Here is a 22,074-nt window from a genome sequence, read left to right as displayed (position 1 = left end):
ATAGCCACAGCCACACCCAACACACTTCCTTTTCCTTACTGTTGTGACAGCATGCAATTCACCAATGAATTATAATCCATATTTGGTACAGCCATAAACAATGCCTTTGGGGGCTAGTAGTGCCATCGGAGAACCACCAGCTGCTCATCCCAAAAACTGAGATAATGTAAATGTCACCAAATGGAAACGGGAAACAAACTATGTGAAAACTGGCCATTGCTAAAGAATTCTGAGGGCCGATTGGAAAAGATGCAAAGGCTAGTTTCGCCTTTTAAATTTTCGGTACCGTTACAGAGAAGCAGACCAGAAGACAAGGATTGCAAAAGTGAGTTTTTAAAAGGAACGTTCAGGGGGGAAAGGGAAATTCACAAATAAATCTAGGCGCTGTTTCAGCTGAAATGGTAACTCCACATAAAAGCTTATAAAGCAAAATCCTTTCTGAAAGCAAAGGCTGCCACCTGCTGGACAAAGGTGAAATAGGCATGTGAAGGTCAAGACTTTTATTAAATGGATTGCTTGTGACAAATCTAGAAAGCATTTTAAAAACCATCATATTCCAGGTAAAGTGTTCATGTACAAGGCTTAATTCTCTTTGGGGGCATATCTGGTCCCGTTTAGATGGATGTCTTAATGCAAATCAGCTCTCTGGCTATTGTTAGCCCAACAATCACATATGCATAATTTTAATTATTGCTATTTTGAAGTTTTTGTCCATGGAGTTTTCTTGGCAGGGATACTGGAGTGGCTTGCCAGAAGTGTATCTTTGGGGCTGAAGTCAAACTGTTGGAGGGTTACAGCGCCTGCTGTGGCTGTAAAAACCGATGTGGGCACAGGACCTAGGACATAACATACAAATGGAGGACTGGGGAAAATTATGGAAAGTAAATTTAAAATTTACTGTCTGTTGTAAAGAGAGAACTACATGAAAATGATGTATAAATGGCATATAAAAAGGTAAAGGGACCCCTGACCATTAGGTCCAGTCGTGACTGACTCTGGGGTTGTGGCACTCATCTCACTTTACTGGCCGAGGGAGCCGGCGTACAGCTTCCAGGTCATGTGGCCAGCATGACAAAGCTGCTTCTGGCGAACCAGAGCAGCACAGGGAAATGCCGTTTACCTTCCTACCAGAGTGGTAACTATTTATCTACTTGCACTTTGACTTGCTTTCGAACTGCTAGGTTGGCAGGAGCTGGGACTGAGCAACGGGAGCTCACCCCGTCACAGGGATTCGAACCGCCGACCTTATGATCAGCAAGCCCTAGGCTCTGTGGTTTAACCCACAGCGCCACCCGCGTCCCCATAGATGGTATATAACTCCAGTCAAATTAGCAAAATTGTATAGAACAGGCTCCAACAAATGCTGGAAATGTAAAGAAAAAGAGGGCGCTTTCTTTCACATATGGTGGAATTGTAAAATGATTTAAAATATTGGGAAATGATTTATGAAATGAAATGGGGAAAAATGTTTAAGATAACTTTTCTCAAGAAACCAGAAGCCTTTTTATTAGGCATTTTAGGTCAAGAATTGCCAAAAGAGAAGAAGAAACTGTTTATGTATGCAACAACTGCAGCTAGAAAATTGCTAGCCCAAAGATGGAAAAATGAAGAAATACCAACGAAAAGAACATTGGCAAGAAAAACTGATAGGAATATGCCGAAATGGCAAAACTATCTGAAAGACTGAGAGATAAAGACAATAGATTGGGAACCATTTACGAGGTATTTACAGAAGCAATGTAGAGAAATGGACTCACTAGCAGGGTTTGAATAAACACTTACAATGTATAAAGTAAATACAGTTACAATTAAGAAATTACTACAATGATAAGAGAATAATAATAGTGGATATTAAGAATGCAATATGAAGATACAATATAATAAGCAAGGAAAGTCAGTATGTTAGAAAACCAGAAGAGGGAGTTGAGGGAAGTCGGGGGTGGGGGATTTAGGGACATTGTTTGGTTTTTTTATGTTATATTTCATTTTTTTAATATTGTTAAAAATTCTAAAATCTAATTTAAAATTTTTTTTAAGAAACTGATGTGGGAGAGGTATGTTTTGTTGCAGCTGGGGCAGGTGAAGGTGTCCATTTGTGCTGCTGCAGATACACCGTAGCGTTCCCTCTCTCTGCGGATTAAAGGGGAAAGAAAGATACATAAAATTTACAGGTGCTAATCTTTTGGTCCAGATGAAAATTTAGAAACAATTGAAACAATAATTTCAAATAGAAATAGAAGACATCCCAGCAGAGAGGGGGGCGACAAAGGTGCCTTCGCTGTCTGCCGCCCAGGTGCTCACTGATTGGACAAAAAGTCCTGAATTGCAGAGGGTTGGACTAGATGACCCTTGGGGGTCCCATCCAACGCTGTGATTCTGATTCTATGGTTTCACAACTTCCAAGGCCACTCATGCGCTCCAGACATGGACTGGACAGCCCTCCAAAGAGAGAAATTTTTTTCAAATGGGGGGCTGTGCTGCTGATAAGAAAAGCTGGCTGCCCCCCTAAATACAAATTCATATATCCCCCCTTTTGTATTGGGTCTATTACATTGTCAGCCTGCAGGCAAGGACTTCCTTGGCTTTTAATTAATCTCTTTACGGTGCTTAGGGGGGAAGAAATAGCTGCTGCTTTATAAGCGAGTGACAACAACAATACTAATAGATGCTCCGGGTCCTTTTGGGATGTTGGTGAAAAGCTTCCTGTGATTGACAGGAGCATTCTGAGGCAGTTAAGAGGCAGTTAGGAGAGGCAGTTAGAGGATGGGGAGTTAAGATAGAAAAGAGAGAGAAAAGGACACTGGAAGAGAGCCTTCTCAGTTTATAGTCTGGAAATGTATATTGTTTGTTATTATTAGCATGCCATGGGGATTATTGGTTAATAAGATAATGTACAGTTAAATAATATCCACAAGATTTTACCTTAATCGGATTTGCCTCTATCATGTGTGATTGCTGAACCCCTTTAATTTCCCAGTGATTTCCTAGTACCAGGGAATACATTCCTCTTTATCCCGCCCTTCCTTTATATCGTCCTTCCTCAGTTTATCCGCTGTGCTGGGGACACTGCTATTCTTTCGCTCCGTAACTTTATTTAAGCACTTGTGGGTTTCGTATCCCTTTGTATTTAACTGGTTCACAGGCATCCCGACAGAATTTTAGCCCGAGTCATGTGGACTTGTGTGGACTTATCCCAACGGGGTCTTTACAGGTTGCCAAATAAAAATTAAAATGGGAAGGGAGGAATTATCACCCGTAAACTACTATTTAAAAAAAGGCTGAAAGCTACTACCTGTACCTTAAATGTACTATAAGGTTTTGTGTTTCATTACCACAGAAAGATCATGACACCATCGAAGGCAAGTGCCTACAATAAATATGTTGCTTCCTGAACTATACAAACCCATACTGATTTCTCTAAACCTATACATGCGCAAACATTCCCAAGGTCTTTGGGTACATCCACGCAGCTTCTGTTCCCTATGGGCCCTTTTTCCTCTAAAACCCCACAACTTCCCACATCCCAAGCACATAAACACTCTCTCTCTTCTCCCTTTCCTGCCCCACAATCGTCTACAATCTGAGGTAATCACAATTTCTCCCTCTTTCTGTGCCCTCAGTAGAGCTGGAAATCACGAGCTTTGACCATTTTCTTTATTTTTATACATTTATAGGGGACCTTTTCTGCAAGGAACTCGAGATGGCAGACCCATTTCCCCATTTTAGCCTCTCTTGACAACACTGTGAGGTAGGTTAGGATAAAAAACGTAGTAGGCTTCGTGGGGTTTTGAAGCCTGGTCTCCCAGGTCCTACTCCGAAACTCTAACCACTACAAGCACATTTGCAGTCGTTTCCGGTCATCAACAGCTATCAGTCAGTCAATCACCCATTTCCACCACCCTTCTGAGTGATCCCCCCTCCCCATCCCCACCCCTCCCCACCCCTTCTCTACATAAGTGCCTGGAAACTTCCATTTCACTGTATCTGAAGAAGTGTGCATGCACACGAAAGCTCATACCAAAATAAAAACTTAGTTGGTCTTTAAGGTGCTACTGAAGGAATTTTTTTATTTACACTACAAGCACACTGGCTCCTAAACCCAGTAGAAATGCAAACTGGAGAATTGTTTGCGTCCTCCCTTGCTAGAGTCCTATGCCCAATATGAGGGAGAATTAGTTGAAGTATTCCTTTTAAAGCCTGTACAATCCAGAGGGATCCAGAAACCAGAGATGATATTAGATCTTTGATTTTAAATGAGATAAACACCTCATAAGGATTCCCCCCCCCTTTTTTAAAAATCGGTCTGTGAGTGCTGCATTCAATTAGAAATGTGAGGCTTGAAAGTGGCTAAAACAGATTAAGAGCAAGCAGACAGCTTCTTCATATAAAATTGATATCATCTTCCCAAAGTGCTGGGTTTCCCCCCCTCCCCTAATAGGGCACATGAGGCACAATGCTATCAAAATCAAACACTTAATTTTCTTCCAATTTCAGAGAGAAGGGAAGCAATTGCTGAAATGCACCACTGGAAACAATGTCATTTCAATGTGCTTCTTAACTGTGGCTGAATTGCAATTTTTCAGCACAATAATAATAATAATTTATTATTTATATACCAACCATCTGACTGGGTTACCCCAACCACGCTGGGCGGCTTCCAACAAATTAAAATGTAATACAACAGCAAACATTTTAAAAAGGAAAGCATCATAGCCTGACACTGGAGAGGCCTGTCAGGAGTAAGCATAATAATAATTATTTTTATTTATTATTTATACCCCGCCCATCTGGCTGGGTTTCCCCAGCCACTCTGGGCGGCTTCCAACAGAAAAATGAAATAAAATAATCTATTAAATATTAAAAGCCTCCCAAAACAGGGCTGCCTTCAGATGTCTTCTAAAAATCTGGTAGCTGTTTTTCTCTTTGACATCCGATGGGAGGGCGCCACCACCGAGAAGGCCCTATGCCTGGTTCCCTGCAACTTGGCTTCTCGCAATGAGGGAACCACCAGAAGGCCTTCAGCGCTGGACCTCAGTGTCCGGGCAGAACAATGGGGGTGGAGGTGCTCCAAATAGTATGGGGAAACAGCCTTGCTAGAAAAAATAAGCTAAAACTGACACGGAGACAAATAGAAGAAGATGCCTTCACCCCAGTATGGCTCCCCTTTATCACATACACAACCCAACAAGACAACAAGAATCGGCCAACAGCATATGAATCAATATGGCTACCGTGAGCCAAAAATCCACACTCACACACATAAACACATCTCACTACAGCCAGCCAAAGACAACCAACCAACCCCTAGGCCACCCCCCAACCTCTCTCCCCACCAAGGAAATATAACAAGCAAATAGAAAGGGAACGCACACACGTGACGCTGACACAAAACCCCACACATACACTTAGTAGAATAATATTGCACGCAACACTAATGTCTCACAACCGATGAAACTGATCTGTAGAAAACACAACTTGGAAAAAAAAGAGACAACGCACGTATTTTTGTAAACTAAGAAATCTTTCATAAAATTTATTTTTAAAAAACATTTTTAAATTTTTATTTAAAAAAGCATTAAAAAACAAAAGTGGCGTGTCTCTGATGTTCAAAAGAAGTCCAGGGCACAAAGGTTTAGGTGGGAAATTATTTGCATCAGCGTATTAAAATATATGCCCCACTTTTCTCTTCCAATCTGGAACCCCCAAGGTGGCTCATAGTCTAAATAAAAATACAAGTCTAAATAAAAATGCAAGTTCTATGTGGGATGACTTTTGGAATGGGCCACAAAAAGAAGAACAATTTCAGAATCTGTATTAAGGCAATATTAGGCCAGCCCAAATGTCACAATGTATCTGTGAAATCTTTCGATTTCTCCATCAGGCTAGATCAGTCTTGTCTAACCTAGTTTCCCCCCACCCCACCCCGGTCTTGGACCCCAACTTCCATCAAAGCCGGTCAAGGAGTGATCACCCAAAATATCTGGAAGTCACCAGGCTCTACAGTGTCTGTCCTCCACATCTGGCTGCTTTTGTTTTACTATCTCCTGATGAAGAGTTCCGGAGTAGAGCAAAAAGCTTGCACACAATTCTGTGGCATTTCGGTTGGTCCAATAAGGGTATTGCCCCAGGATAGATTCTGGCATTTCAACATTGCAACATTTGTTTTTCGTATGCTTTAAAAGAAAAATTAGGATGATGTAAATTTTAGGCACTCTGGCAACAACAAAAACAACCCCAAAAGGCCCTGCTCGTGGATGTCCCCCGGGCCTCTATCAGCAGAGACACCCAAAGCAAAACACAGGGTGACTCAAGTGGGAGAAGCAAATTTTGTGGAACTCCCAACTGAGATCAGACAGGCCCCCTCCCTCTGACACCTCCTGACGACTTTTAAAGTCCTTTCCGATTTTATAGTTAGTTTTCAACTGGTTTATATCCACTGCGCGCGCATGTGTGTGTATATTTTTTATTTATTTTCCATGTAATATTATACATTCACATCATCGTTATCCACGATACCACTCTGGCTCTTTAGAGAGCCTATTGACTTCCTTCCCTCCCACCTCATGGCTTTTGAAATTGACCTTTATACCATTGCAAGTTATACGTTTTCCAGTTCTAATGACACTCATTGCAGAATGGCTCAAAATTTAAATAAAGATAGAAAGATAGGAAATTTCTCATTACAAGTCTTCAAGCAACCCTGCTAGTGATGTTAATTGCTTACAATAATCTCTCAGATATCGTATAAATTTACTCCAATCCTTTTGGAATACTTGATCGTGGTGCTTTCGGATTTTTCCTGTCAGCTTCGCCAATTCTGCAAAGTCCATCATCTTCATCTGCCACTCTTCTTCCGTTGGTTCCATTGCATTTGTTGAGCTGGTTGCACGTTACTTAGAGACCATTGTAATTATGTGATATATCAATTTATGAAGTTAATAAATAAAAGCAGCGCACCTTTAATCGAGTGCAAAAAGCGTCCAGAAGGCAGTGCAAATCCCATAGCAACCGGGTGATACGCAAATAACATTCGCGCTGCATGTTTTTCCTAACAAGCACCAAACGTTTGTCCTTTATTTTTAGGGGACCGCATCCGCAGTGACTAAGTTTTATGCAAAGGCTCGGAAAAAGCACCTGTTTGTATGGGAAGGTGAGTCGAGTGCTGCAGCATTTTTTTTTCTCATGAAAAAGACAGGCCTAATCCAGGTTTTAAAGATTAACTGTGATAACAAATAGATTACAGGATTACGCTAGAGATATGCTTCTCTATTAGAAATGTAATGCTATCATGGTGCAATTGTCATGAGTTCCAGTAGGTGGCCACATCAACACCATGACGACAGACTAGCTGGCAGGTGAACGAGGAAGCAAGCCCAGGTGGCAGGCAGATCAGGTGAACTGTGTAGTTGTTGTTGTTGTTGTTGTTGTTGTTGTTGTTATCTTTATTGCATTTTTAAAAATTACAGAGAAAGCATGAATTAAACATTACATCCAAATATTCAAAAATAAAAAGTAAAAATATAAAAAAGAAAGAAAAGGGGAAAGGGGGGAAAAAAGAAAAAGGATAAATAATAAATGAAAAGGAATTAGTCAAGTACACGAAATTGTTCAAAAGATACAAACAGTAATTTGACTATTCTATCCACCAGGTTCTCAGAAAGAAATTATATCTGTACTGTAATCCTTCTTTTCTTTCTTTCTTTACAGTCACTTTCTTTCTGTTCCGGAAAACTAGTTTGAATCCCTGCTATATTAGTTGACTTCCCTCTATCTCAGTGATGGCGAACCTATGACACGCGTGTCAGACGTGACACGCAGAGCCCTTACTGCTGGCACTCGCTCCCTCGGCCCATTCACGCTGTTGTTGTTGTTGTTGTTGTTTCCCCATTTGTTCTCTTGCTCCTCCTCACGCTACAGCTTGTCTCCGCTGTTAAAACCCGATCCTTTTTTTGTTTTGTTTTTTGTTGCTGGTAGCCAGAGATCGGTTTTTTTAACCCGTTCTGTGCTGGGTTTTTTGGCGCTTTGGCAGACTATGTCGGTGCTGCATGTTAGTTCCAGCGAATGTATTATTCGTCATTTATTTCTGTTCTATTTCCCCCCCCAAAAAAACAGCGCAGCAGCTTTGGGGCACCCCCCCCAAAAGCAAAGAACCTTTGCACCCCCCAGAAAAACCTCCAAAACTTTGGTCAGCAGCTCCCCCCAAAAAGCTCAACAACTCTGGGCACTTTGTGATAAATAAGGGTTTTTTGGTTAGGTTAGGTTAAATAATTAGTTTTGGGTTTATTAAAGACAGTTATATATTACAATTATAGGTTTTTGTTATTTAAACTATAAATATTGTGAAATTATGGTTTTTTTCTCGAAGTACACACCACCCGAGTTATGCTTGGTTTTTTGGCGGATTTTGACACATCAAGCTCAAAAGGTTGCCCATCACTGCTCTATCTCTTTGCAGCTTCAAGGCTTCTCTTAAGTGACAAATATTCTGCATTCATTTATTAAAATCAGTTTCTCTCTCCCCCCCCCCTTATATCTGTGAGATCAATCTAAGCACAACCAAGTATTGGTTTTGGAACCATATTTTGTCAGGTAGTTTTTAAAGCAATCCCATTCCTTTTTGCACCTTGTCACCTGAGTGATCTCTTATTAGTCTGTCATTTTGGCTACTTTGAGGTACTTGCACAACTTTAATTGCCACTCGGCAGACAGACCAGGTGAACTGTTTAGCGGAAGTGGGAGGTGCTTCAGAGAGCTGTTGGGCAAACTACCTTCTGCAGCACTTTCCCCCATTAAACACAGCTAAAGCAGGTTTGGCAAGCGACTCTCAGAAGCGGCTCCCCACTCTTTTAAAAGAGGTTAGGATGAGCTGCGATGGGTACAGTGTAAAAGGGAGGATGGGTTGGCCAGGTGTGGGGAAAGAGGAGGTAGCAAAGGGGTTGGCATTTTAGATGGGACTGGTGACTAGATTGACCAGGGGTAGCAGCCCCCAGTTAGTAACTCTAAAGTATTATTATAATCATTATTTATGGGGTGCTTCTAGGTCTCCCGAGTGTTTTGAATGTCAGTGAAAAGAACCACCCAGAGACACCACGAAATCCTAGAGATGGTTCCGTGCACTTGAGTTCAGTCCTTAAAATAAGCTGTGCATCTGAACAAAACGTGATGGCAATACTTTCATAGCATACTCACAACTCAAAGGCTGTCGTTCAAGATACATACTACAGTGGTACCTCGGTTTACAAACACAATTGGTTCCGGAAGTCCGTACTTAACCTGAAGCGTACTTAACCTGAAGCGAACATTCCCATTGAAAGTAATGGAAAGTGGATTAATCCGTTCCAGACGGTCCGTGGAGTACTTAAACTGAAGCGTACTTAACCTGAAGCAAACTTTCCCATTGAAAGTAATGGAAAGTGGATTAATCCATTCCAGACAGGTCCGCAGAGTACTTAAACTGAAAATGCTCAAACCGAAGTGTACTTAAACCGAGGTATGACTGTAATCCTTCCAGTGGGACTGAAGCAGCCTCTGGGCAGGATTGCAGCTCAGAACTGCTGATACCTAAATTCACTTATGTTCTTCATATGACTGTAACCCTATACAAAAATAACCCATCCTTAGCCAAAATATTGGCAATTCTGATAAATAAGATTACTCCATATGCCTATTTGACATGTTGATCATAGAATTCTTGAATTCCATGTTAAACTGTTCCATTCAATTTCCCTCCAGATTTACAAGGCAACCAGCAGTCAAGTGACTCCTTGATATCACAAGCACTTTTTGCTCAGTGTTTTGAGAGTTTGGAACAGATTTTCAAGAGATATTAGCAAAATACATAGTAAGTAACTTTGCCAACTTCTCTTACTGTTGCACTAAAGAAAACAACTAGATGAGCAATCTATTTAAATCTAATTGTGTCAGTAAAATAACTATTTCTGCAGCAGTAACATTCTGAGTTTAATATTTGTACAGCTTATCCAAAAAGACTAGTCACTGTAGTAAATTATTAACTAGAAGTTTCAATCATTGCTTTCTACTGCGTCATCACATGACACATGAGACAGATACCTTCCAAAGAGCAGAGGGAAACAAACATACACTTTAAAGTACTTTAACTCTCCTCCCGGATCTTCTAAAGCTGCTTTAGGTAAAATAATCTTATTGTAATCACTCCTGCAAAAGTTAATTGGAATGATTTCCACAAGAGGCTGCCGCGGCTTTAAATCAGCATCGCCTATGGAGTGTGAAACTAATCTTACTATAGAGTAATATTGTAAGGCTGTTGTCACGCTACAGTTTGCATGGTCGCCATTTAGGCGACTGCAGCAACTCTGGTGTGACCACAAAACAGCAAGCAAGCAAGCAGCGCAGGCGGCCAAGGCAAGCTGCTTAAAGGACGGTGGGCAGTGGTTTGCCAAGCCCCTTTAAGAGAGGGTTTGGGGAGAGCTGGGAATAGGCAGGGTGGGTGGGTGGGTTGTGCAAGGAGCGAGAGGGTGTCAGTGAGCTGAGCAAGCAGGGGCAACAGCCCCATGTGTATTCGGAAAACCTTGGTGGTTTATTTATTTCATAAAACGGACACACCACCTGATTGTAAAAAGAAAAATCAAAACGGTTTACAAAAGAAGATAAAGCACTAAAATTATCAATGAGAAAAATAAACAACAATAACGGTGTATGTCATGTCAAATTGGATTCTGTTCTATTATTATTTACTATTAATTGTTAAAGAATTAAAAAGGTAAAGGTACCCCTGACCATTAGGTCCAGTCGCGGACAACTCGGGTTGCGGCACTCATCTCGCTCTATAGGCCGAGGAAGCCGGCGGTTGTCCGCAGACAGCTTCCGGGTCATGTGGCTAGCATGACTAAGCCGCTTGTGGCAAACCAGAGCAGCACACAGAAACGCCGTTTACCTTCCCACCCGAGTGGTACATATTTATCTACTTGCACTTTGACGTGCTTTCAAACTGCTAGGTGGGCAAGAGCTGGGACCGAGCAACGAGAGCTCACCCCGTGTCGCGGGGATTCGAACCGCCGACCCTCTGATCGGCAAGCCCTAGGCTCAGTGGTTTAGATCACAGCACCGCCCGTGTATTAACACACACTTTACTTTCATGTAGGGAGAAATGGGCTCCTGCGCCATTACTATGGAGCTGGAAAAGGGTGGTTCCAGCAGAGGTTCCTTGTATGGCATAGCTTCCCAGATATAACTGATATGTGAAAGAAAGGTGGTCAGATGTCGAAGAGCAGGAGAGGCCTGACACCTTTAATCGCTGTGTAGGATATTGAAATTTCCTCTTTCCAGGTTTGGTAAAGGTGTAGGGGCCCCCTCTTTGACATATCTGTTATTCCCGAAGTGCTGATTAATTTTGGTTTGTACTATGTACTAATTTTGTACTAATTTTGGTTTGGTCTTTAAGCAGAGGCTTGACAGGCATCTGTCAGGAATGCTTTGATGGTGTTTCCTGCTTGGCAGGGGGTTGGACTGGATGGCCCTTGTGGTCTCTTCCAACTCTATGATTCTATGATTCTATGCCGTATGGTTAGATCGAGTTTCCTGTAAATATGTATCTGATAAAAAATGGGAATCCATTGTTGTTGAAGTTCTGCGAATGCTGGGGGATTGCATAGCTGTTCTTACACGTGAAGTCTTAAAATTGCCATGTTACAATAATAACAGTTCATCAGTCACTAACTGGCACTGAAAGGAATTGCTGAAATAAGAACCAGATGCTTATAAGGAGGCAGATAAGCCTTTCCCACGTCCTACTGCTACTTGTTCTTTGTAAATTCTGATTAAAGATTAGGAAAGTAGATTTGACTGAAATCGAGTGTCTTGCTGCATTGGAATAAATTTTTTTTTAATTTTTTTTTATTAAAGGTTTTCTCAGTTTACAAAGACATGGGCAGTGTCTCTCATAGCATTTTTACAGATCAGTTTCAATTGTTGAGACATTGGGGAGGAAAAGGGGGAGAGCGGTAGATAAGGGGAGGGGGTGGGGGTAGTGTGACAATGTTTCTAATTTACTTAAAGTGTGTTGGGGGGGGGTTGTCAGCATCGGTTGTGCAGGTTCTTTGTTGTGCATTTGTTTTCCTTTGATGGTGAGAGTTGTTGGGGTTGGCCTAGGATATAGTTTTCTTTTGTGGTTGGCTGTGGTGGTCTGTTTTATGTGAGTAGGGTGGGCGGGTCAGGTTAGCCATATTGATTTGTATGCTGTTGGTGGATTTCTGTCGTTGTCTTGTTGCGCTGTGTATGTGATAAAGGGGAACCATACTGGGGTGAAGCCGTCTTCTTCTATTTGACCCCGTGTCAATTTCAACTTATTGGTTAATTTTTCTAATAGGGCTGTTTCCCATACCGTCTGGTACCATTGGTCCATGTTTACTCCTGCCAGGTCTTTCCAGTGTCTGGTTATGGTGTTTCTGGTAGCTGAGAGTAAGTGGGTTATGAGTTCTTTGTGATGTAGGTGGGCATTATTGTCCTGGAAGATGTTTAGCAAGGCCAGTTCTGGGGTAAGTTCTAATGTTTGTTGGGTTATTTTACCTACTTCTCTTACGGTTGTTCTCCAGAATTGTTGGGCTTTGGGGCATTCCCACCACATGTGGAAATATGTGCCTGTTGATGTGCATCCTCTCCAGCATTTTGATGAGGTTCCTGGGCGTATTAGTGCTAGTTTTCGTGGTGTTAGGTACCACCTGTAGATGGTTTTCAGAGTGAGTTCTTTCCTTTTTGCTGATATGGATTTAAATGGGGGTTTAGACCACATTCTGGTCCATTGAGTGGGGTTGATTTCATAGCCTATATCTTCTTCCCATTGTTTTTTTATTGCGTCTGGGGAGTTTGTGGAATTTTGGAGCAGTATTTTATATATTGCAGATACCATCCCTTTGCCGTGACCCTTTGTCGTTAGAAGGAGGTTTTCAAAAGGTGTCAGGGGTCTTGTTGCTGCTAATTTTATTGCTGGCTTGTTTAAGAGGGCATGTAATTGGTGTTGTGCTAACCAGGGTATTTGGGTGTCTTCTAGTTTATCCTGTATTTCTCGTGTTGTCAGAGGTATGTTATTTTTATAGAAGTCTGTTAGGCGATATAGGCCTTTGGTTTGCCAAGTTTTAGTTTGGATGTTTTGTGCTGCCTGGTGGAATAATGGATGGTAGACCAGGGGGAGTAGTGGGGATGTGGTTGGGGTTAGTTTGTTCGTTTCTGTTTTCCATGCTTTGAACATGGTTTGTGTGTACCTATTAAGTGTTGTGGGGATCCTTCTTAGTTTGTTTGGGAGGAATGGGTATGCTGTGGTGCTGATATTTTCAATTGTGTCTCTCTCTAAGTGTATCCATTGTTTTGTCTCATCTTCCAGTATATACGGGATTATATGTCGTATTTGATTGGCCCTGTAATATGTTTCTATGTTAGGGATTCCCCATCCTCCTTGTGAGGTGGGGAGGTGCAGGTATTTGGTGCTTATTCTTGGTTTTTTATGTGAGAAGATGAAGGAGTGCAGTTTTCTCTGCCATCTGCGGAGTTGAATTGGGGGGATCCAGACTGGGAGGGTTTGGAATAAGTAGGTTAATTTTGGGAGAGTGATCATTTTGATCATTGCCATTTTATCTGAGAGGGTGAAATTCATGTTGTCTCTTCAGGTCTTTGTTTATTTGTCGCCACAAGGGTTTATAGTTGTGTAGGTATAATTTGTTGAGATTTTTGGTTATTTGTACCCCTAGGTATCTGAACTTGGTGTGGCAGAGTTTTATTTTGGTGATATTAGTGAGTTCTTTCTGGGTGTGGGGAGGAGTGTTGAAGCACATGGCTTCTGATTTTGCAAAGTTTACTCGCAGGCCTGACACCGTTGCAAATGTGTTGAGTTCTCTGGTTAGGGAGATTGCTGTGTTTAAGGGGTCTGATGTTGTGACCATTAGGTCATCTGCAAAGAGCCCTATTTTATATGTTCTGCCTTTTATTTCCACTCCTTTGATGTCTGTGGCTGCACGGATTCGGATTGCTAGAGGTTCTAGGGCCAGTATAAATAGGAAGGGGGATAGTGGGCATCCTTGTTTTGTGCCCCTTTGGATTTTTATGCTATTGGAGTCTATGTTGTTGATTCTGCATTTTGCTGAGGCTTGGGAGTATATTTGTTTGAGGACTTGTAGAAAGTTTGGGCCAAATTTCATGCTAGTTAATACTGCTAACAGGTATTTCCATTCTAGGCAATCAAAGGCCTTGAGGATGTCTAGAGACATAATTGTCAGTGGGGTTTTGGTTGCCTTGCTGTGTTCGATTAGGTTCAGCAGTTTCCTGATGGGGTCTGTGATATTGCGACCAGGGACGAAGCCAGTCTGATCTGGGGCTACTAAATTGCATAAGAAGTTTTTTAAGCGGTTGGCCAGGATTGATGAGAATATCTTGTAGTCTTGGTTTATTAATGAGATTGGGCGATATGATTCGACTTTGAGATTGTCCTTCAGTGGTTTTGGGATGGAGACTATTTTGGAGTGGGTCCAGGTTTGGGGGATGGGCCCCCCTTTCATGATGTCGTTAAATAAGCAAGTCATGTGTGGCATTAGGGGTTCTTTGAATTTCTTATAGAATTCTGCTGTGCATTGGAATAATTTTTGACTGTCAGTGCATTGGAAGCAAGAAATGGGCTAGGAAGCAAGAAATGGGCTAGGAAGGCAGTTAGTCCTTTGCACGATAAGGGAGTGAAAGGTGTGCTAAAGGTGAAAGGTGTGCTAAAGAAGGAAATGGAAATTGCAGAGAAGCTGACAGAATGGTTTGTATCTCTCTTCGCTGTGGAAGATGCAAGGCAGTTCTCTGTGCGCCCAAATGAGGTGATTGGTAAACGTGAAGTTGAAAGGAGAGTCGATAAGGTTTGGGAGTTCCTGAAAATCACAATAGTAGAAACGCAGCTAAAATGTGCTCCTTGCATTTCTTTATTTGCATTATCTCTGCTTTCTTTGGTCAATGTTTGTTCACATTGGGGATAAGTGACCATTTTCTGAAGAAATGCTCCTTGCCTCCAGTAAGCTTCCTTGATTCTGCTCAGTGCCCATGCTGGCATCCTCTTGGTTGTTTTACTCATAGAATCATAGAGTTGGAAGCGACCACAAGGGCCATCCAGTCCAACCCCCTGCCGAGCAAGAAACACCATCAAAGCATTCTTGACATATGCCCGTCAAGACTCTGCTTAAGGTCAGATCCTGCTTGTGAGTAGCCGCCAAGTATTTGGTTGGTTGCTGCAAAAAGAGGATGCTGAACTCGATGGACCACCGGCCTGATCCAGCAGCACTCTTTTTTGTGTTACCATTGCGCCCCCTTAGAACATTCCTGAGATCCAAGAAGGGACAGCAATATGAATGCAAAAAAAAAGCAAATGTTAGAAGCCTTTGCAAAAGAGCAAACATAACACTAACCTCTGCAGTCTTTGGGGTCATTCTGAAATCTGCATTATCTCAACAGAGAGCGGAAGGAAATATTAGTAACCCTTTATAATAGTGAATTTGGTGATACTTGGCAGTACAAACAGATAATTACTTCTATGCTCTTTAATGATAGATAGGTGGGGTGGATGAGGAGAGACCTAGGAATTTTCACGCATCTCAGTGTTATTTAATCATTTATTTGTTTTGTGAAGGTAAATTGCCCTAACCTCATGGGAATGTTTTTTGTTTTGCTATTAATTCGTAGAAGTGCTGGGGTGACCTCTAGTGGCCATGTGATAACATTGCGGAGAAAGCGCACAATTCTAAAATATAACTTGAATATAGTGGGCTCACTACTTTTAAGAGCAGCAGCAGATAAAATGGAGCTACTAAGCAGTCTGTGTTTGAAAATGGCATATTTTAAAACAAATGTCCACTTAACTCGTACAGGTATATTAACCATACTATGCAGTGTGGGTTATTCCTGCTCAGTGTTCCTTCCTGTTTCAACCCCATGTTGTTTGCATCCGTCTGTCTCAAGAGACAAGGGAGTGCACCTTCAAGGGGTGAAATCAAATCTCTGTGTTAGCAGCACCAAAGTGACCTTCCCGGGGTGTATGGAGATCCTGGGCTATTCAGATAACAAGACCCCCGCCTCTCAGCCTCACTGATGTGGTCCAAAAGAAAGCTTGACTGCAGGAATTGCCAGAAGGAGGCATACGAACGTCCCATGTAGGTTATGGATAAAATCAGAACAATGAGAATTTGTGTGACAATATAATCACAGACCTCGTTTTTGTGGGTAATCCATGAGAGGCAGCCAAGTAGAGCATTCCTTGACAGGGCCGTCTTAAGTATATCCATCGTCGTGGTGCAAAGATCCCTCCGGCGCCCCCCGCCCCCCCCCCATTTCCCAGAGTTGCCGACCTTTTTATGGCGCTGCCGGCAGCTTTGCGGGGCTGGAGGAGGCGGGCAGCGGGATGGCTCCTCCAGCAGGGAAGAGGCAGAGGCTCCGGGTGCGGTGCCGCTTCGGCATGGCATGGTGGATGTGGGCAAGGTCCAGCCTCCGCCTCTTCCCTGGCGCCCTCCATAACTTGGTGCCCTGGTGCCCTGCGCCACTTGTTCCTTGAAATGCTAGAGAAGACATGAGGGAATGTTTGGTCCAGCCAGTTTAAACTTCCTGTTCCTCCTGGGCTGGAGCATCCTTCCTTTAGCATGTGATGGGTGGTCGTGACCTAACCTGTCCAGGTATCAAAAGGACGAGTCATGCAACACACCTCTCTCTCTTTTTGACTTCCTTCTTCGTTTGACCAGCTTTTAGCTAGGACTGCTCTGCTAGCTCTCACCTAGCAGAGACAGTGGGATTATTCCCCCATATGGGGTAGATCCACATGTACCTATTTGTAACTAAGTCTGCCTTCAGGGATCCAACTGTGAACTGATGTAAGTAAACTTCTTTTATTGACTTTGAATAAGATTGCCGTGTCCTTATTCTTTTAAGAGGGGTTAAAGGGAACTTACCAGGAACATACGATTCAATCTGAAGACAAACTGAATTGTGCAATAGTGAGAGGCTTACACAAGCCTGCAACCAGCTATCTGCTGTGCATGTAAAAGGGGGAATGTAAACTCTGCTAAGTAAAAAACTTGCTAGCGCAAGTTAGGAATGATATCAATAAACAATATGTCCTCTCCTGCCACCCAGTTTTTTGGGGGAGGGGGCATCTGTTGGCAGGATTCCCTACCCCAATGAGTGCTGCCAATATCCCTCCCTTCCCACTTCACAATACAGCAGGCAGTGCCAGATACTGGGACAGGCCAAAAGGTTGTAAAAGACAGCAAATCCAAAGGAAAGTAGGTGTTAAGAGGTAACAACTACCCTAGGTCTCAGTTTAATTAGAACATCCAAATCTGCTTTTAATTAGATTTTAGTTTAGTGCATAGAGGAAAGGCTGCGGGGTATACCATGAAAGGTTTATTAACGAAGGCGTTGAAGACTGGCTTTGTCTTCTAGTACAAGCTGCACCATCTGTCTTTCAAATACAAACTGATTTCAAAAAGTTCACAGTGCAAATGCAGTTATGATCAATGAACGCATTTGCCTTGTGCATCCGACAACTTCATTGCAGTTTCCACCATTATGCTGAAGATGCACCTCTTTGCTCTTGCTTTTGGTTGAGACATGTTTTAAGGCCCACTCTATTTTTAAGAGTGTTGATATCTTGGAACTCACCCTAAGCAGGTAAGACACCCAATAAACAGATTGTGCATGGTTTACTTGTATTTGAGCTACTGAAATTCTCCATCAGCTCAGTTAAAATTCTTTGATATAAGACTTGGGGGGGGGAACCATGGTTGGTAATATTCAACCACGTTCCATTAGCACAGAGGTTTCCATTTTTGTAATGTAACTTGCTCATCCCCCCCCCCAATAAAACCTGCTCGAGAGCTTTGGGGAATGCTGCATAGATTTAAGGGGAATGTAGGGAGAGGAATGAGAAACAAACTTTTGCTGCACAGCCATAAGTGCTTTAGCCAATAAAATAACTTTGGTAGTTGCCACCATCTGGAATTTGATGCTTGCCCTTTAGAATTTCCATCTCTCCCCGCCCCACCGAGCTTTTTATGTTGATTTAATATTGGCTCTCAATCTGTTTTCATACCATTTGGGGTTTAAAAGGTTCAATTACTTGCCCAAAGTAAAAGTTAAATGAGTTAACGCAGTGATGGCCAAACTTGGCCCTCCAGATGTTTTGGGACTACAACTCCCATCATCCCTAGCTAACAGGACCAGTGGTCAGGGATGATGGGAATTGTAGTCCCAAAACAGCTGGAGGGCCAAGTTTGGGAATCACTGAACGGGTGAGTCATGGTTGGTTTTGATTTCTTATCTTGCAAGTTGTTGTATATAACATGTTATACTACTTTTCCTGCTGGCTTTATATGGCAGGAGGGATGTACTGGATTTTTAATACCACTTTGGAAATAAAATACTAAAGGCATTATTACAGAGAGCATTGATAAATGCTTGACAAATGCATTTTTAATCTTACTTGGTTCTCATTATATTGGGTTTTACTGTTCTGTTAATGCATTTTAAATCTTACTTGGTTCTCATTTTAATATTGGCTTTTACTGTTCTATTTTTTACTCTACCTGTAGGTTTTTGTGTTTTGAGCCATGAGGTACTGTGAATTTAGGACTGAAAATTAGGATAGAAATCTTTTGAATAAAACCTAGAAACTTGGTGGAAACAAGGAAATAATTCAGTACTGTATTACGTTTCCAAACAGCCTATAATCAGCTGACTTATTTTTCAGGAAACATTGCTATACAAAACCATGGCCTGTATTATTATTCGTGTTTAGTGCAATAAGTGAAATGAAAACTTTATCCTGGGCAGATGGCGTTTGATCAGAAACATGGTGATGCTGCAATTTCTACACTTCAAGTTCAAGTAGATGATGTGAAAAATGTCATGAGTCACAATATTGAAAAAGTTTTGGACAGAGAGGAACGGCTGAGTGAACTGGCTGATCGAAGCGATGATCTCCAAACAGCGGTGATTCTACATTCATTTACTTTGTGCAGAATATTTATCAGTAGAATGGCTTTAAGCTCTTTGAGGATTGGCATCAGGATCTGAGGGTTGTATATTAACTCCATCAACTAAAGGATGTAAGATTCTGCAACGTAGCTTCCTTCCCATCTCTCCCTCCACACTCCTATTGGGGGGGGGGGCCCATAAGATTTAGGGGCAGAGAGAGAGGTATGCTCCATTGCACAAGTGTAAATCCTTGGACTGATGGAAAAGTTTGTTGGATCCACAGGGAAGCCACATGGTCAATTTGCCAGCAATGCAGCAAGTTGCTTACTTTGGGGGCTCACCACAAATTACTCCTGCAAGACAAGTCGTTAAGTGATCAGGGCCTTTGAAGAAACCATTTTAAGTGTTTAACTATCAATCCATGCTAATTAAGCAGCTTCAACTACACTGAATTCCAAGAGAAATATTCTAGGCTCATTTTATGATTCTCTCTCCCCCACCAGCTCTCAAAATACTCAGGCAGCCTGATGGAAAAAAGCTAACAGCATTATCCTAATCATGCCTACTCATAAATCCTATTTAATTCAACAGGGCTTATTCACTTAAGTAGGGTTCAGATTACAGCTTAAGTGTGTTAAAACACAATTCTTTGAATTGCATCCGTTTGAAAAACAATACAAGCTAAGACTTCAATTACCAACTGCTGGGGTAATTTGTAAGTTACACAAAGCTACTTCCACATTTCTAAAGCAGTGGCTTCCATCCATTTGGTGTGTTCCTCTCCTTATTAACTTGTGCCTTTCTCCATTTGCTTTCAGGCTCACGGTTTCCAAAAGACGTCTACAAAGATTTCAAGGAAGATGTGGTGGAAAAACACTAAAATGATCATAATTATTGTTAGCATTGTCCTCGTCATAGTAGTGTTCATCGTCCTTTTAGCCACAGGCACCATTCCAACATAAAGGATCCTTTTAAGCAGTTTCAAACGATGCACTGGCATTCTATAAAGAGTTCTAGATTGAAAGGCACAAATATTTTTGTTTATAGTCTTTTTTCTATCTTCAAATAAGTACAGTTAACAGCTACAAATTGCTTTTACATACTAGCGCTTGCCGTGGGCTGGCAAGCAAGCAGATGCGAGAACCTGTAGCCTTCCAGGTTGCTGGATTACAAACCACATTATCCAAAACCCTTTGCCAGGCTGGTTGGGACTGCCAGGAATTGAGAGTCCAAGGTCTGGAGCATGACAAGATTTCCCAGCCCTGCAATAAAGGAATGAGCTAACTCCCCATTTAAAATATTTCACATCTTAAAAAGTGACAAGGCAACAGATATACCTATTAAGACAAAACCCTGAACGAAATTCTCAATGGTGCCAGAGTAGAAATACTTTCAATTTCTAAGCCAACTTGTTGCATCTACTTCCTATTCTGCACCCTTATATGCTTAAGGCCCACATTCTACAAATACTGGTGTTTAAGGGTTAAATAATCAGCAGCAGCATCTGATACCAAGGAGGAAAAGTTCTTTATTAAAGGGGGGAAGTTGTGCTATAGGCAAGAGCAGGCTTGAGAACTCTAGACCACAATGTCCTGCCCAAAGGGGTTTTTTTGTTTGGCTTATTCTCACACTACATGATTCTTCACTGCAGTTCAGTTTCATGTTTATTAAGCAACAGCCTGATAAAGATATTGAGCCCTAGTGCAGATGTGTCTACTCACTCCTATAACTGGAGCTTCTCCAGCTGAAAAACTCTTAGTCTGGCTGAACTTTAGTCAATAGCTATACGTCCAGACACATACAACTGCAATGTACCTAGCCCCAGCATTTTATATGTAAGAATTTTGAGGGGAAAGTAGTAAGATCCTGGGGCTTGGAGCCAGCCACTGAAGACAGCAGGTAGACAGACCCTGAAGAAGCACCTCCTTAGAGCCAAGAGAACATGTTGAGAAAAACGGATTGTGCAATACAAGCCATGGCAGAAGCAATTCATTCTGCAGTCTCTTATTCCAGAGTAGACTGTCAAGAACCTTGAGAGTACTTACCCACATGCCAGTTATAACCAGTACAAAATTAATGAAATGCTTAAAAGTGCCACCTTTCTTGATTCAACTGCTTATAGAAATGTTTTGTTTCCAATAGATATTGATGTGACAGTGATAACAAACAAAATATAGATATCCATGTACCATCTGGCCAATGTTTGTTGAGCGATATTAGAAGTCACACTTTGTTGGGCAGGCGCCGATGTAAAGGCTGGAAAATACGGTATAAATGTGACATGGACCCCACTGTACTGTCTGAAGTTTTGGTTGTTTTTTTAAAATGTATTTCTAGAGTTCAGGAGCAAAGGAAAAGAAAACTTGTGCTGGCTCCTAACCCACAGCCAGTAGGTAGTGTCAATTCAGAACCGCTATATCTACAACACTGGAATTATTCTGCCTTTCAGATGACTGACTCAAGCACGATACAAATACGAACTGCCAAGGGTGGTGCAAGATTGTCACTGCCAAACTCGTCTCTTAACAAATGATCAACACGACCACTTAGTGTTTTGGTGTCCACATGTTAACAGGACAACATTTTTGTAATCTGAAAACCACTGTAAGCCATTTAATACAGTGATCGGATTTCTAGCTTCCAAGGCAGTGGAGTAGAATTTGTGCAAGCCTTAATGATGCTCCGTGAAGGTGAGAAAGCAAGATGGATGTTAGAACCTGTCTATACATTAAATCAGGGGTGTCAAACTCAAATTCATCGGGGGCCGCATCAGCAGTTTGGTCACCCTCAAAGGGCCGGTTGTATCTGTAGGACTATGTGTCCACTCTTTATTATCATAAATTATTGTCACTGCATTCAATTATTACTGTTTTTGTAATAATGTAAGTAATAACTAGCTCTGAAAGCAGAAACATAGTCAGAATAATGGCAAGTAGATATTCAAATGTACAATTATTGTACAATTTATTGAAAAATGATTTTTGGTAACTGCACTGGGTGGTGGAGGCTCGTTAGGGTTTCATGCAGGACCTTTGCAGAGCTACTAGTACCTGGAGATGCTGGGGTCCTTCTGCATGCAGGACAGATGTTCTGCCAGTGAGCCACCACCCT

General features: G+C 41.9%; 1 long non-coding RNA gene across 2 annotated transcripts; it reads left to right on the top strand.

The window, feature by feature from the left end:
• Positions 1 to 9,729: 9,729 nt before the first annotated feature.
• On the top strand, positions 9,730 to 19,995 carry LOC118083621 (uncharacterized). Of its 2 annotated transcripts, none has more exons than XR_015947805.1 (3): positions 9,730 to 9,841; positions 18,820 to 18,978; positions 19,782 to 19,995. It is a non-coding gene; the product is annotated as an uncharacterized LOC118083621 (long non-coding RNA). The 2 variants fall into 2 exon arrangements; XR_004692407.3 differs by lacking the exon at positions 9,730 to 9,841 and adding an exon at positions 10,053 to 10,150.
• Positions 19,996 to 22,074: the final 2,079 nt, after the last annotated feature.

The sequence above is a fragment of the Zootoca vivipara genome, chromosome Z1 (assembly GCF_965207765.1).
Source record: "Zootoca vivipara chromosome Z1, rZooViv2.hap1.1, whole genome shotgun sequence".
In the NCBI taxonomy this organism is placed as follows: domain Eukaryota; kingdom Metazoa; phylum Chordata; class Lepidosauria; order Squamata; family Lacertidae; genus Zootoca; species Zootoca vivipara.
Note: the sequence above shows the minus strand (reverse complement) of the source record. Positions and strands in the feature narration are given on the sequence as shown.